At 42.5% G+C, this 17,845-nt stretch overlaps 1 protein-coding gene across 1 annotated transcript in view; it reads right to left on the bottom strand.

Annotated features, from left to right (window-relative positions):
* COL8A2 (collagen type VIII alpha 2 chain) overlaps window positions 1-17,845 on the bottom strand; it is a 131,991-nt gene that overhangs the window by 32,447 nt on the left and 81,699 nt on the right. The window contains exon 3 of the mRNA XM_042440607.1: window positions 6,705-6,843. The gene's annotated coding sequence lies outside the window, so the exon portion shown is untranslated. The remainder of the gene's footprint in view (window positions 1-6,704; window positions 6,844-17,845) is intronic.

The following is a 17,845-nucleotide window of genomic DNA, read 5'->3' as shown; positions in this document are numbered from 1 at the left end:
TCATTATCATCATCGTTTTTAGGCTATACGTCCATTGGTTCCAGAGACATCTGCCCAGCCCCATCTAGCAAGATTGTTCTTAGATCAAACGCAATTTCAATAAGAAACAGCAGAGTTGGGATATATCCACAAACTCCACTCCATCGATAGTGGGCTGAATAGTGACAATGGATTCTTGGCTTGTTGCTGTTGTTAACTGCCCCCAAGTCAACCCTGACTCATGGGGACCCTATGGATGAGACATCTCCAAGTCCCCCTATTCTCCACTGCTCTCCTGTAGTTTCATGCCCGTAACCTGGTAGAGTGTACATATTGTAATTCATGAGGTGCCTATTTTATCACATCTCCTTTCTAGCGAGCAACATGCTATATTCCAAGAAGTCCCTCAACCATTCATATGAGCACCCACTCATCCTGGTGTTAGTCAGTATCTTTCCTCCCACCTCATCCCTCAACAATCATTGTTAAGACTGAACTTGGCACCATACCATCATGCCCACAGGCTTTGCATTTCTGTTACTGTTCTCACACACGACTGGGTCATTCATGCGTATAAATGTCTGTCCTTAGCCACTTCATGCATTCGATGAAGGAGATTCAGTCTACAAAAGCTTATGCTGCAAACATCTTTCTCTTAGTTAAGTCTCAATGGTGTTACAATACCTCTTAACATGTCAAACAGGACTAGATAGGTGAAGTTGAAGGCTTTCATGGCTGGCATCCATAGTTTTTGTGGGTTTTTCGGGCTATGTGGCCATGCTCTAGAAGAGCTTATTCCTGACATTTCACCAGCATCTGTGGCTGGCATCTGCAGAGAATGCTTCCAAAATCTTCATTCTTCATTCTCTGAAGATGCCAGCCACAGATGCTGGCGAAGCATCAGGAATAAACACTTCCAGAACATGGCCACATAACAAGAAAAACCCACAAAAAACTATAGTACTAGATAGGCTAGATGAAAAGTGTGGTCCTGAGGCTGCATGCAGCCCCAACATCAGCCTGCTTTGTGGCTCTACTCCAAACTCCACAGAGTACCCCTTTTCGGCTATTAAAAAGGGCGCACTGTTTTTTTAGAAACATCTAGAAGTGGTCATTCACCATTTAAATAGGTTGCATCCTACCCACCTCCAGCACAGTTTACTGTCATAAAATACCTGTGTTTCACAACCATAGGTAGACCTCCAGACATGTTTGGTCTTAAAAAACCAAAACAAACCCTGGCAGTCCATGCAGACTCCTTGTCGACCACCACAGATCAATGTGCTAGCTGGTGGTTCCCATGTTAGGGCTGATGGGAATCCAGCCCAAGAATTAGATAGCATTAAAGCAACTGTCCAAAGTGCTGAAACTATTTGGCAAAAGGGTGAGTTCAGCAATGTGAATACAGTTGATCGTTCGCATTTGCGCATTTGACTTTTGCGGATTTGACTATTCACAGATTATTTGCTGCCACCTCCTCTTCTGTCCTAATGCCAGGGGCTGCAAACCTTGTGGGGCTGAGAGACTGGGAATGTATGACTTGTAAGTCCCTATTAAAAATGGTGCAGGGCAACACCAGAAGCAAAGTCTTGCAAAGGAACCTTGCTGCTTTGAAGATATCCATGGAGGGTTGAATCTGCATTTGAATCTGCATCTACAGCACCCGGTGCTCCTTGGCAGCCTCCCATCCAAGTGCTAACCTTAGCTCACCTTGCTTAGCTTCCAAGATCTTCCAAGAACATACCATACCTTGTATCATAAATGTAAAATGGGGCACTGTGATTTAGTTTAATCCACAGCATTTAACCGTTTCCCATTTGGGGCTTTAATGGGTAACAGCCCAAGTAGGATTGTTGCACCAAAGTTGGTATCTAAGACGAGAGAGGAGTGAGCTGGCTTAGTTCACAGTGTGGCAAATTGTGATTTAGCAAGTTCAGAACGTTACACCTGAAAAAGTGTGCCATTGCAGGTGTTACTTCCAATAAGGGACACCATTTTACTATGCCACTGTATAGCCAGAGTTAAACCTAGTTGTGTTCTTTGCTCTTCAATAACTGTGCCTCAAGTTGATATCTTGTGGTCAAGGTGAAGCAGACATAAGACTGAACATTATGTGGATGGAGTTTCCCCTCCTGTAGCTGTAGCCTCTTCTGGGTGCTGTTATGATAAGACTGTAACCTGATCTTGAACCTCCTAAAATATTATTGTCCAGCTTCTTTCCAGAAGATCAAGAGATGAGACTGGGGTGAATATACTTTATCTCTCAAGAAAAAGCATAAAAATAAGGCAAGGGACTAAAAGAGCCCAAGGGTAGATAACACCTTCCTTTGGCATTACATAGGGAGAAGGACATTGTTTATGCCGCAGCACCAGCGAGAAAAAGCGAGAAACTGCTAGCCTTCAAATAGCAGGTTGCAGGCAGAGTTTGGAGCATTAAACTACACATTACCTAAACGCACGGCGCAGTTGGTGGTAAAACAGAATGGAAAATGGATGCATTTACACAGCACCTCCGACTGCAGGATTGTGTCGCTCCATCTTGGAACAGCTTCACCTCCCATTATGACTATTATTTATTTCTATGTCACTTTTACAGGTATAAAGTCCTGGCACAATTCTTATTTCACCCTTGAAGCAATCCCATCATGTCATTTTAAGCTGAGAGGCAGGCTGCATCTGCACTGCAGAAGTAATCCAGTTTGACACTGTTTTAATTGCCATGTCTCAGTGCTATGAGATCCTGGGGTTTGTAGATGCAGCCGTAATAGGTTCAACCAAGGCAACCTTGTCTTATTCACAGATGAGCCAAAAGCTGAATTTGGGAAGTTCATATTCAACTTCCTCAGCAATGTATTCAGGGAAGAGCAGTGACTTGAGGCAGTTTGTCTCGGAGAAACCTGTTTCAAATAATCTGTCTCTCGGAGCCGATGGGGAGGGCAGGCAAAGAAGAATACCAACCTAGAACCAGCAGCCATACTTAGCCTGAGCGTTTTCAACTATGGAAACTGGCTGCATCTCAAGCTGTCAAAATGCATGCCAGGCGAACGCTGCTTTTGCCGTTTGGCAATATGGCAGCCCGCTGCCGTCACATTTCCAATCTCAACAAACAGGCCAGACAAAGGCCTGATTGAATAGTAAATCCATTCTAGAGAGGCTCATGTGAAAGAAAAAGGTTTTCTGAGGCCTCAAACAGTGTCATGTGAAAGCAAAAAGATTTCCCAAGGCCTCAAACAGAGTCTTTAACAACAAAAGAAACCAAGTACGGAGCTATGGAAGGATCTCCTGACAGTCCTCTCTCATTCGAGATTCCTAGCTACCTCAAAAAGCTTCCATTCCTACAGCCGGGAAAGCTTTGCTTACTTCCTTTTCGTATGCAAGAATTACACATTTGAAAAGTGTTCTCCCCGATGGGTCAGATTATGAACATCTTATTTTTAAAATAGTCACATTTCAAAAATTTTGTGAGCATTTCATGATAGCAATTTTTGCACAAAAAATATTTTGCTCAATGTGCAAAAAGTATCACATAAAAATGTATTTTGTGCAAATAATTTCCCCCCTGCAAAATACTTTTGTTGTTGTTGTTGTTGCTGCTGTAATTGCAATGAAACTGAAAAGAACAGGACAATATGTGTTTGTCTTTTTGTCCTTGCAATGGAGTGAAAATTGCATGGCAGTTGACAATTTTGTTCTGTGTTGATTTCCCAAGACTTCCGTTTTTCTGTCAAGGATGGAGAAAAAAAATCTACATTTTTAAAACATTTCCTATCCTGGGGTATTGAACTATAACACAACAGTTTGATCCCTTTAATTTTGTAGTACAGACTTATTGGTTTGTGCCTTCAAATTGTTTCCGACCTTAAGGCAAACCTATCATAGCGTTTTCTTAGCAGAATTTGAGGGGAGGGTTGCTTTCCCCTTCCTCTGAAGCTGAGAGAGTGTGACCTGCCCAAGATCACACAGTGGGTTTCCATGACTAAACAGAGATTTGAACCCTGGCTTCCAGAGCTGTAGTCCAATGCTCAAACTACTACATTCTGCTCTCTCTCCTATCATACATAAAGCACAGAATTGTGGTCAAAATGTCTGAGTTTGAGCAACACTTAATCGTATATCATAAGATGGATTCAAAATTGAAACCAGCAGCAAAAGTACCACCAACCATATGCATTGTACTCCTTTCTTAAGTATAGCAATACCATACATATCCCATACCCTTCAACATTTCACAGATGAAAACTGAAACATCAGAATGGGGCCAAAATGGCAAAAGTTGCGAATAAGAGCAAACAAGCTAAGAGAAACTACAGCAGTTTGCTTTTGCCGGAGCCTATTGGGTTAATGGAGTGAAACCTCCTTTTACACTTTGAACTCAGTTTCCACAACCAAAGTAAGCTGAGGACAAAGGGGGAAAGTGAGATGAGAAACATTTTAAAGGTGATTGAAAAAGCGAGACGACAAAGGATAAATGGGTTCCTTGCTGAATCAGGGCAGTTTGAAGGTGAGACACACTAGATTTCTCTTCAGAAGGCAAAAGGAAACCTCCTCTGAACAAACCTCATGATAGCTTTGCCTTAGGGTCTCAGTAAGTTGGAAATGACTTGAAGGTGCACAACAAAAAAGCCTTTTCCCCACAGTGGCACAACTAGATGCTACCCGGAAGGCAAGCAAGCAGTCCCTTACTCCTTGGTCCTCAGCAGCTGGAATTAAAAAGATAGTTGCATGTGGGCTTGAATAAATGTCTTCCATAAAACATAGGAACACATTCTGTTCATGGGACTAACAAACAGGTGGTTAGAGCATCCCTTGCAGATGTGCATGGGAGCTCTCTCAGACATGCTTGGCTTGAGCGGCACACCAAAGGGCTTACGTCACGCAGCAATGTGAGCCATACCCAGAGGACTCTTTGTGTTCCACACTATTAACTCACTAAACCTTGCAGAGCACCTTCAAAGACAAAAATTGCTGCCCTGAACATGGAGATTGATGGACTGCAGTTAGTGATCTGAGGCATGGTGGGTGGGAGGGTGTTTGTTTGTGCAATATCCAGCAAGTTGTCTGGGGCAATCTCAGGTACCTTGTGGTTTTTTCATTATTGATATCTTGACCTGCGAGGAATAAGAATAAGACTGGAGATGGGAGATATGAGGAGGGTAGTTGACCAATCTGCTAAGACCATGCAGTAGCTGATATACTTCTGCACAGATTTTCAAACCCACTGCACTTTTCATGGCTTCTATTTGCTAAGATCTTCCCCAGCTACCCTCTCTCTGATTCTGTAGCATCATATGATAAGAGAAAAACCATGGCCTCTTCTGTAATGGCACCAAAGCAACAGTACCCTGAAGAAAATCTTCATGTTGAGCAATTGATAACAGAACTGAAAGTTATGTTGTGTCAAAGGACATTGGCAGCATCCTATTTACTGAGTCTCTACTGCACTCTATGGAACTCTGGTGGTTTTAGTATCAGTTTGCTGCTTGTGAAGTCAAAGACTTTCATGGCCAGCATCTATAGTTTTCTATGGGTTTTTTGGGCTATATAGCTATGTCCTAGAATAGTTTATTTCTGATGTTTTGCCAGCATTCTCTGAAGATGCCAGCCACAGTTGCTGGTGAAACGTCAGAAACAAACTCTTCTAAAATGTAGTCACATAGCCCCCCCCCCCCCAAAAAAAAACCCACCAAAAAACTAGGTTTGTTGCTTGCTTAATTGTCTCAAAGTCATTTTATTGTTATGTTTGCTGGTGATGATAGTAATAACTATAGTAATAATAGACTAAATAACACCCCCATGTAATGACTGCAGAAAGCAATGGAGCAGTAAGGATAATATCCCATAGATCGATACAGTGTTTTGGGTATCCCAGGTTGAATCTACACCAGGGCTGTATCCCAGCTCCACTGTGTAGCTCCACTGCCCTGGTTTGATACCATTACTGCAACACACCTTTTAAAATCCAAACTGAAATCAGTTTGGATAGCCACACAGGACCCCCCATTAGATGGACACATAGGAAAAGTGGGTGATTCTACTGTTTGCATGTGTTTGCTGTATCAGTTTTCTGGACATGATGGTAGGGTGTGATTTTAAATGCAGGACAGAGACAGAAAATTGGGAATTGGGTAATATACATGTGAGATTTCAGATACTAACATCGTCAGACCATCAGTTCACCATGTCCAGAACCATCCACTGTGAGTGCTGGAAACCATGCCCTATGAGGAACGACTTAGGGAGCTGGGGATGTTCAGCCTGGAGAAGAGAAGGTTAAGAGGTGATATGATAGCCCTGTTTAAATATTTGAAGGGATGTCATATTGAGGAGGGAGAAAGCTTGTTTTCTGCTGCTCCAGAGACTAGGACCCGGAGCAATGGATGCAAGCTCCAGGAAAAGAGATTCCACCTCAACATTAGGAGGAACTTCCTGAGAGTAAGGGCTGTTCGACAGTGGAACACACTCCTTCCTCAGAGTGTAGTGGAGTCTCCTTCCTTGGAGGTCTTTAAGCAGAGGATGGATGGCCATCTGTCGGGGATGCTTTGATTTGGATTTCCTGCATGGCAGTGGGTTGGACTGGATGGCCCTTGCGGTCTCTTCCAACTGTATTATTCCATGATTCTATGGTGGAGGATTCAACCTTACCTTTGCATACCTTCTATGTGCTCCAGTGATGATCTATAGCCTCTTCTTCATAAAAAGAACAGAAGGTAAGAAAATGCTCTTACCTGTAGTCTTGATGCGGCAAGACCACACGCAGATGTTTTGCAGAGACCCGAAGTCCAGTTTCACAGCATATTTAACGCTCCCTTTGTAGGTCTGCTAAAGGCCAGTAGATCAAGATCAGAGTCATAGTCCTAGAGGGGTCTGAAAGAAAGATCATGTTTTAAAACTGAACTTCAGAGCTCCAAGAGGTTTCAGTAACAGGCCAGAAACTCTGTTTTATTCTAATTTCAAGGTATTTTTCTTAACTATGCCCCTGAGGTTTTCTTTCAGATTATACTGATAATGCACAATACTAAAACTATTTAATTCATTTATTAAATATGTTGTTGTTCCTAAGCACCAAGGACCAAGCATAGCCCATCTTTCTAACTTGGAATGAACAGTAATGAAAATATCCTGTGCCACATTATGTACAGATCAAATATTTGAAGGTAATGTATTCCGAAGGCATCCTGTTTAGGGATCCCATGTTCAGTAGGTGGAGTGTTATTATAATTTCCCTTCTCAAACCACCTCTACCCCTCTCTTTCTCAAGTAAGAGAGCCATTTTTGACAAACTCAAATGAACTATTTACCATACAGCAACCCACTTCAGTTATCATCAAATGACAGTGATCAGCTACAAACTATTTCCAGCCATATCTCTTAGTACGTTCAGCACATAAGCTGCAATGGGAAGCCCCTGACAGGTATTTATTTATGGGCATAATTTTAATTCCAGCATCTTCCTTCCCTGCATCTTCTGGCGTCTCCTGAAGTGGTACAGGAAAGGGAAGATGGTGGAAACTAAACTATGCTGAGAGACAATCCTGTAGCAGCTTTGGGACTATCTGAATTAAGTCGGTCAGCCTCGGTTAACCACAGTGACTAGTTCAGTCAATCTCAAAGGTGCTGAAGGGTTCCTTTACAGCTGGCCCTCCACGTTTGTACCTTTGACTTTTGCGGATTTGATTATTTGCGGTTTTCAGCCATATGTTCTCTCTAGGAATCTCTAGGTCCTCCAGCGCAACTCTGTCAAAAGTTGACCATAGAGTTGTGCGGGAGAACCTAGAAGCTCCTAGCGAAAACACTTCTCTAGGCAACTGTAGGTCCTCCAGCATGATTCTATGATCAACTTCTGGCAGATGTTGACCATAGAGTTGCATTGGAGGACCTGGAGATTCCTAGAGAAGTATTCTCTCAGGTAAAAAGAATGGTGTTTTCTATTTGTGGTTTTTCCACATTCACAGTGGCCTTTCATCCCTAACCCCAGCAAATGTGGAGGGACTACAGTATATCTTTCTATACTCAGAGAGACAGCTGCATACAGAAGGAGGCTGCACTTCAAATCCAAGAATCTAGGCAGCATACCTTTACTCAAGCAAATAGCCATGATGGCATCTGAATCCTCTCTCAACTGAAAATGCATCTAAGGAGCTGTTTTAAAGTTGAAGGACTTCCTTTGTTTGCACTTCAAATACCTATGCACTTTCTCTCTGTGGATATAATTTTACACAGCCTCGGCTGGAAGTGGTTCTGACTTCATTGTGAGTGACACGATCTCAGCCTCTCTCTGGGAGCTCGGCACAGCCAAAAAGCTCCCTTGAAGGGCGACCATTGATTTACGATCCCTTCCATTTAAATATCAATCACAGAGATGACAGACGGGACAGGGCTTCCGCTCACTTCGGCACTTATTATTTTGAAAAGCTGATATATTTGTTCCATGTTGGGAGTGCAGCGATTGCACCGGAAAGTTGGAGAAAATGGACAACTTGTTTAAACAGGGCATTCAAAACAAAAGATCAAACCTGGGAAGGGTGTGGGAATGGATGTGTGTTTGCTGCTCAGGCAGGAAAAAAGCCTGAACCCCCCACCGGTCCAAGAGAAACTGAGAATAGCTGTAGTAGTAAAGGGAGATAGATTATGTGGGCTGGTGAGTGAAACAAAGATAGGGGGGATATGAAACTACCAGCCAGAAAGAAACTTCTTGGACCACTGTACTAGTAGTTTGACAATCCAGTCTCACAAGGCAAAAGGTAGACCATGGGAACTCACATCAAGCAAATGATTATTCACAAACGGTTCACAAACAATTCACAAACCATAAGGTTTGAAGGGCCATACAGATCATACAGCCCAGCATTTTGCCAATGCAGGAAACCTATTGCTGTAGCACACCCCCAAAAGGTGACCATCCAGCTGCTACTTAGGAGTTTATCACACAGGAGGAATTTCTCTTAATTTCAAATGAAAAGAAAGTGGGGCCAGAATGCATTCACGTGAATTTGCTAGTTCAGCAAATTTATGTGAATTTGAATTGCATTTGAACTGACTTCCCATTGCCCCAAAATAGCTTGCCATTGCCCAAAATTGCATGTGATCACCTCTCACGCAATAACGTGAAACCCCATGATCGCATTCGGACTGACTTCCCACTGCCTGAAATTGCGTGTGGTAGTTATCACGCAATAGCGTTAAACCCCATGATTGCGTTCGGATTGCCATTGGATTATACTTGCAGTGTCCCTTATCTGATAACATTCTTAGCAACTTTTAATTACAATGAAATGTCCATTACTGAATTCTGAGACACTGCTCTCTTTCCTTCTTTTTTTTCCTCTCTCTTTCCATCTTTCCTCTATCAGTCGCAAAGTAACTCTTTGCCTCCCTGCTTCTTAGAAGTCAGTAAAATAGTGTGTGACTTGTCCAAGGTTTCTGAGTAGGTTTCTGAGGCTATGCAGGGATTCAATCTTTGGCCTGCTAGAGTCCTATTCCAACATTTAAATCGCTACACCATGCCGTATGTATGCTGCCTTCACTCCTGTGATAGAAACAAAGTTAGGAAGCAAATGTGGACAGTGAATCCCTGCTTGGCCACTGAACCCCACTGGATGAGCTTGGACAAGTCACAGAAGATAGCAATGGCAAACCTCCCACTGAAGAAACGTGCCAAGAAAACCCAATGATAGGGTCACCTTAGGTTTGCCATGAATTGAAAATGACTGGAAGGCATACATCAACAACAAACACTCAGAATACTGAGCAATAGGAACCACAGGCTTGACCCAGAAGGGCAATTTTTTAAAAAGGTATGAACTGCTACCTAACATGTAGAAAAAAATTGTAGGTTCGACTCAAAGCAATGGTGCATCCTTTGAAAAGGGTCCCTTTCCAGGAGAAAGGCAGCCTATTAATGAAATGAAACAAAATAAAGATTGAAAAGCAGTTTCATTGCCAGAAATGTCTGAAAGCACCAAAATGGTTTACTTGTGTAACTTTCCATGGGTAAGATTTCAGTTACTGTATATACCCATGTATAAGTCTAGAAATTTAGGTCAAAACATTGACTCCAAAAACCCGAGTCGACTTATCCACAGGCCATTTGTAAGTACTGTATCCGAACTCTTATTTAAAAGAAGGAACTATCTCTTGGTGAAAAGCAAGAGTATAATCTGTCCTGGAAGCACTGACTCCCTCTACTCTCTCATCCATCCAGCCTTAAGAGTTGGCACAAAGAGTTATGTCTGCTGAAATTTTGTAAGTGCTTTGACATGGTTTTGTTTTGCTTCAACCTTTAGATCCTTTGCTATATGCCCTAAGTTTTACTCTCGACTTACTGTATCCATGGGTCATAGCAAAATCCATAATTTGGGCCCCAAAACTTGCCCTCGACTTATACACAGGGTCAGTTTATAGTTGAGTATATATGAGTCCCAGTCCTGGGAAAAGAGCGGGATACAAACACATATAATAAATATAATAAATGATAAATACAGTAGGTCCAGGAAAGTGACTGTGTTCTGGAAAAAAATGCCATGGAATATCCATCTTTTCTGAGCTGGCACCACATCAGAACAGGGTCAAAGTTAGTTAGATTTATTTATTTATTGTTCATTTATTCTAGTTATTCGGTATCGTTCAAAACTTCCAGAGCAGCTTGCACCAATTATGGCTTAGGCTTCTTCATGCTCCATTTCTCATCTGTTTGGAACACTGATGCTCATACAAAGAGGAAAAAGGAAGAGATCTGGGAGTAATAATAGCTTCTTCACACATCTTGGCACATAAAGGTGATATGTCCCCAAATATGATCCCATTGTTTGAGCATTGGACTACGACTCTGGAGACCAGGGTTTGAATCCGCACTTGAGCATGGAAACCTACTGGGTGACTTTGGGCAAGTCACAATCTCTCAGCCACAGAAGACGTCAAAGTCAAAACCCTTCTGAAGATGCCAGCCACGGATGCAGGTGAAACATCAGGAATAAACTCTTCTAGAACATGGCCACATAGCCTGAAAAACCCACAAAAAAACTATGAATGCTGACCATGAAAGCCTTTGACTTCGGAAGAAATCTTGCCAAGAAAACCTCTAAGGAGAGGGTCACCTTAGGATCATTGTAATTTGGAAATGACTTGAAGGCACACAAGAACAAATACCTTCCAAAACGGATCGAGGCGGGAGTACAGCAACAAATTTTAAATTACAGTTAGTTAAAACACATTCTCATATCATACAATCTTTAAAAACTCATCAATAGCCCTATACAGGTACAATATCAACATCTAATTTCAACGTCAAATATAGCAGATACATGAGAACACTGTTATCTCTGGGGCTCTGATGCAGAGACTGGATCTGCTACTTTGAGGAATGCGTGTTGTTGGCCTTTCTGCACTACAAGCATCAAATCCAGGATACATTACAGATTTCTCTGCTCTACTTTTTCTCTAAGTCCAATGCAGAAATGTAGCTAGATAAAAGAGACAGCAGTTCCAACCCAGGCCCAAAGACAGCACACACATTTCTCCAATCCCTTTCAGCTAAATTCTGTTCCTGAGCAGGTCACTCTTGAAGTTCCTATGGCACCGACTCCCTACTTTGAGAGCAGATGCTTTGTGGAAGATGGAAACGAAATTGGAGCAGGGAGGAGGAAATAGCTACATCTCCTTCAAGGAGTTGTAAATGCAGCCATCAATCTTTATTAATTCTGGCACAAGGGGCTTTCTTTTTACTACTTCCTTGGAGGAAACATATTTCCCTACTCTACCATGCATCTCCCCTTTGGCTGCTGCTAAATGCAAGTTTTTCATGGACGTTTGGAAAGCTTGTTTTACACATAGATGATGGATTGCGATCATTATCATCCACTCAGAGCAAGTGTGAACTCACTTTTCAGGGTCCTAAAGTAGCAGACCAGGACTGATCCATGAAGGGATTGAAACTAAGATAGGATTTTGATCATGCCTATGACCCCTAAGCAGGGTCAGTTCTGGTTAGTACTTGGATGGGAGACTGACAATGAATACCAGGTCCTGCATGCTATATATTAGACTCTGGTGGAAGGAACTGGCAAAACCACCTCTGAATATTCTTGCCCTAAGAAAATCCTATGAAACTTGAAGGCACATATAGTACTTTACTACACCTCACCACAGTATGGAAGGCTATGAGCAGGTTGCCTCCTCAGTCTGATGCCCAGATACTCTTGAGGGGCTGTTTGAAATTCCCTATTGCTCTCCCTTCTCTGGTATGGCTTGGACAGATCTTTGAGCAGAGAACTGTGTATTACAGTGAGCCTGCGTCATACGTGGGCGCACTTTACATGGCCGGTTGCCATAAAAGACAATGGAACATGCACTTGTGGCATGTGCGCCATGCCGTGCAGCATACACAAGTCCCCTTGTTTTAAATGGGGCTTCAGCATCCTGGGGGGAGGACAGAATGGATCTCCCACGTAAGGGAAGGGTGCCCTGTATAAAGTATGGGAGATGATCATTGTAGCAAAACAATTAAGGAAAGTGTCTTTTTAAAAATGGTGTTGCCAGGATTTGGTTCTCCATTTACAGTACAATACTTATTGTTGCAAAAGTCAGTCCTGTTCAGTGGTATCTGACGCCTCCTAAGAGTTGGACCACTAGAGGAATAGCTATGGGATCACCAGAAATGGAGCCAGGTACATGTAGTTTGCTACCCAAAATCTTCTCTTGCAAGGTTTATGAATACCTTCCAACCCTCTGGTTGGTGATGGTAGATAGACATTGTCCCATCTTCCCAAACACTCCAGCTATGCCTGGTTTTATTGATTTCATTGGGGGCTACTCCATAGTAAACATGTGGACCCTAGGTATCCACTGGGGATACCAAAATCTCTAGACGCTCAAGTCCCATTATATACAAGGGGCAGTCAAATGGTGTCCCTTATATAAAACGGCAAAATCAAGGTTTACTTTTTAGACTTTTAAAATGATGTGTTTTCAAACCACAGATGGTTGAATCTATGGATGAAGGGTCTGTGGAGGGCTGGCTGTATTTTAGACTGGTATCATAAAGGAGGTGTGCTCTTTTTTGGTCTTCATTGCTGTCTATGCTTTCAGTGGTTTTCGCCCGCTTTTAACAAGCAACTGTTTTTTGAATATATATAAATATATATATCTCAAGCAATCGTAGCTACCTCAGGCTTGTTTATTTGTTCATTCTGTAAACAGATACATGACTCCCAAATTTTTTATCAATTACACAGCTTGCAGAAGAGCTGACATCATCGCACAATGCTTTGATCTGGTTCACTCAGCTCTGGCAAGAGAATGTCTCGACGTAGCTATTTGGAAAGCGACAACATAGGAACAAATGTTTTGCAGCACTCCAGACAAAACTGGGGCAGAGCAAAGGAGGAGCCGACAAAAGGCTCAGTCGCAAAGCAAAACACAACAGAGGTTGTCACTCCCCTCGACGGCAGACGTCGAGCCATAGCCGTGTTAGTCTGGAAAATCAGAATGCAAAGGGATCTTATGGCACCATTGAGACTAACTGAAACAAACAAGCTGGTTGCATGAGCTTTCATGCAACTTCTTTCACGTTCCCAGCATCTTTTTTCCAGGTGCTATAAGATCTCTTTGCATACTGATTCCTCTTGATCGTGGGACTTGTAAAAGGCCATTTTTGTGCACAAGTCGCCCTGCTTTGAAAGTTCCAGTTTTAAAAACGTCACCATTATGTTTATTCTTTTTGTCCTTCCTCTTCTGCTGTTTGAGATCTACAAGCCTTTCTTCCCATTTTTGCTGCTATCTCCCCCTCCACCAGTACTTTAAAGATCCATTGAAACATCAGACAGAGAACAGCATTAATAGGAGGGTAAGACTGCCAGGTGCATATTTTGGCCGGCCAAACAATGCATGCCAAACCACAGGTATTTTATGAGACGTTTCCTGTTATGAAGATTTTTTTCCTCTGTAGAGATTCTTTGTTACTTCACCCCCCACAACTCCCATTTTTCACTCCCTCGGCTACTTTTCCTCTCCCCCTTTCCGCTCTCCTCTATGGGGCTTTTTGTCTTACTGAGCTATGTCATGCTACAAAACATCATAGTTTACTTAGCACCACTCAAGTGAGGCCTTTTGCAAATACACAGAAAAGCATATTTCCTTGCAAACATGGTAAAAGCAAGCCTCGTTCAATTCTGAATGTAAAACAAACCAAAATATCCCTCCACAAGCCTCTTGTAATGTTTCAAGGACTCAGATTTATTACGGCACGAGCCTCATCCATCAAGTGTATGAAGTGGACTAAGAAAGGGAGAAATATACAGTAGGTCCTTGTTATCCTGGTCCCAGGATTTCCCATGGATAACAAAATCCATGGGTGCTCAAGTCCCATTAAATATAATGGCATAGCAAAATGGTGTCCTTTATACACTATAACCTGGAAAATCAAGGTTTACTACTTGGAATTTGTACCTTTCAAAAATATTTTCAAGCCATGGATGCTTGAATCCGTGGACAAAAAATCAGCGGATAAGGAGAGCCGACTGTATAGACTGGGTTGATGTGGAGTTACTCCTAAAAGGTATGCCATTCACCCTGACTCCCTGGTGATCCAGAGAGTTTATATGGCTTGCTATCTGCAGGACGTAATACAGGTATGCCTCAGTTAACCAAGGCTGCATCCACACTGCAGAAATAATCCAGTCTGACATGACTTTAACTTCCACGGCTCAATGCTATGGAATCCTGGGATTTGTATGTTGTTGTGGCACCAGAGCCCTCTGACAGTAAGGTAAAGGTATTCGCCGTTGACAAGGTTGTCAAGTCGTGTCCAACCATAGAGGGTGGTGCTCATCTCCATTACTAAACCGAAGAGCCAAAATTGTCAGAAACTATTATGTGATCATACCTATTTGTCTACTTGCATTGGAATGCTTTTGAACTGCTAGATTGGCAGAAGCTGGGACTAGTGATCGGAGCTCACCCCATCATGTGGCACCCGGGTCTCAACCTGCCAACCTGCCGATCCTGCAACCAACAGAGTCAGCGTCTTAACAACTTGTGCCACGGCATCCCTTCTCTCCAACAGAGAAGATGAAGTATCTCACAATACTTCAGCCTGGGGCTGTTGGTTGGCAGCAACAACCCACCTGCACCAGCGGCCACAGAAAATGGACAGTAGAGGTGTCCTGGTTGGAGGAGGTTGGTGGTGGCCGGAGAAGAGTCTTGGGTTGGATAGTGAGTGGCCGCTTCATTGGGTGCTCATCCTCCTCTGAAGTGTCACCCAGTGAGGTCTGAACCCCTCACACCCCGCTTATGATGCCCCTGACTAGAGGCTTTGTTAAGTGAGATATGCCTGTACTACAAACCCTATTTTTCCCTATCAGAGATTAGACAAGTCATTTTTTTGGATGACAACACTCAGAATCCTTCAGCCAGCATGTCCACTGGCCTTGCTGGCTAGGGGATTCTAAAAACTATGAAATCATTGTGAAGTTGAAGGCTTTCACAGCCGACATCCATAGTGTTTTGTGGGGTTTTTCGAGCCATGTGGCTGTGTTCTGGAAGAATTTATTCCTGACGTTTTGCCTGCCTCTGTGTCTTCAGAGATGGAGGCAAAACGTCAGGAATAAATTTTCCCAGAACACGGCTACATAGTTTGGAAAACCCACAAAAAACTAGAAAGTAACTTTTCCAAGCTTCTGCTTCTGTGAACCTGAAGAGGGCACACAGGAGTTTATCAGGCAAGCAGAACTGGAAGTATAATCCGATGGCAATCTGAATCCAATCATGGGATTTAACGTTATTGCATGATAGACCGCCACATGCAAATTCGGGTGACAGGAAGTCAGTCCGAACACAATCATGTGGTTTCACGTTATTGCGTGATAGACCGCCACATGCAAATTCGGGCAATGGCATGCTATTTTCGGGCAATGAGGAGCCAGTTTGAATGCAATGCGTATTCACGTAATTGCACAAAACTAGCGACTTTAAGTGAATGCATTTTGGCCCCTCTTTCTTTTCATTTGAATTTAAGAGAAATTCCTCCTGTTTGATAAACTCCGCAGTCTATACATAGGGCTAAACCACACTGCTTTAAAGTTCAGGATCTCTCTCTTTTTGGCACATGCGCTCTAGAAGCACATCAGGACCCTCAAGCACAGGTGAGGGAGGTTTAAACTTTCCTCCCATCTGTTTCTTATTTCAAAATTTGAAACATGTGGAGGATACTAATATGGGGGCAGGGGGCAGAATTCCACTGACATCCATAGAGATTGTAAAGGGGTTTTTTTTAGTCCCCATGGTGGTGATGGTACGTAAATAAAAATAAAAACCATATGGCATGACGATTTAAACCTTTCCCACCATGATCACTGCTCCCAATCCACTGCTTATTTTAAGTGAAGAAAGACAAAGGTCTTAAACTGAGTGATACTTATTTAGTGTTGCATGTAGTTTAAACCTGTAGTCGCTCACTATTAGTTTATTTTGAGATTGTAAATGTGGCTGCTCTGCCACAGGCTACATTCAAGGCAATGTAATGAAATCTCATGCATGACAAAGTAATAAGGTCAGACTCAGACTCCTTGACAAACAGAGCAGGTCAAGATCCACAGCAATGCGCAATGAATTCAATATTTGAAAATTATATATATATATATATTAATAAAGATATATTAAATAAATTATTTGAAAATTCTGCTAGTAGTGTCCAATGGCAGCTGCTTTTCTACTGGATATTTCCCACTTGTAGACTATAGACTCAATCCAGGAGAATAAAAGCTATCATTTAAATCCCCTTATATCCCCTATATATGTGTATTCTTTGTGTTTAAGCAGCCTTGCGAAAATAGCATTTTTGTGTGTGTGGAAAAATAGGTTTTCTTTAAAACAAAACAAAAATAGCGTATGCAAAAGACGGAGGAAACATGTTAGCTGGAAACACAAGCAGCACGGCCATTCAGAATCACATTTATTTAAACAAATATCAGGCATTGAGAAATCTGCCCTGAATGATAAAAGACTGCATACACTCTACACAAATAATGCAGTTTGTTGTCACTTTAACTGCCATATATAGCTCCATGCTAATGGGATGAGAGATGTGTAGCTTCCTTTGTCAGAGAGCTCTGGTGTCACAATACACCACAAATCCTAGGATTCCATAGCACTGAGCCATGGCAGCGGTGTCAAGCTGCACTATTTCTGCAGTGCAAATGCAGCTGAAATTAAAATGGTCATTACAACCAGCAATTTCCCTCCTCAAACCTTTCCTGCATCCAACAAACCTGCTCCAAGTGGATTTTATGGGGCAAAAGAGGGAGGACTGTGAAGTCCCTATACCACTGGTATTTTGGATCCAAAGCGCATAGCTGGATCTTGGCCAAAGAGTACCATGGAGAAACCAATAGAACATGCAATAAAGAAAGTTTTAAAAGGTTAAGAGTATCCAACCTGGATGGCTTGGCCATTGTGTATTACGTATTATTTGCAAATTGCTTGGTTTGAAGAAAATATTAATTGGTCTGAGAGGGGATCATATATTGCTAAATCATGGGCCTGTTCCAGACTGCCAAAATAAAGCTGCTTCGAGTCTCTTTGGAGGTATGCTGTTTAAATGATGCATGCACCCTAAGAATCTGGAAGCTGCACCAAAGCTGCCCTCCAGTGCTTAGGAATGGAGTATGGCTTTGGCGCGACCTCCGGACTCTTAGGACCCATGCATCATTTAAATAGCATACCTCCAAAGAGACCCGAAGCAGCTTTATTTTGGCAGTCTGTAACAGGCCTTAGTTTTGCAAACAAATTCAAAGGTTAAATAAGGATCCTTCCGCACAGACACCGAACCACTAGATGGCAGGCGTTAATATCTAGCTGGTTCAGGAGATTGCAC

This window comes from Sceloporus undulatus, chromosome 9 (assembly GCF_019175285.1).
Source record: "Sceloporus undulatus isolate JIND9_A2432 ecotype Alabama chromosome 9, SceUnd_v1.1, whole genome shotgun sequence".
Taxonomy (NCBI): domain Eukaryota; kingdom Metazoa; phylum Chordata; class Lepidosauria; order Squamata; family Phrynosomatidae; genus Sceloporus; species Sceloporus undulatus.
Note: the sequence above shows the minus strand (reverse complement) of the source record. Positions and strands in the feature narration are given on the sequence as shown.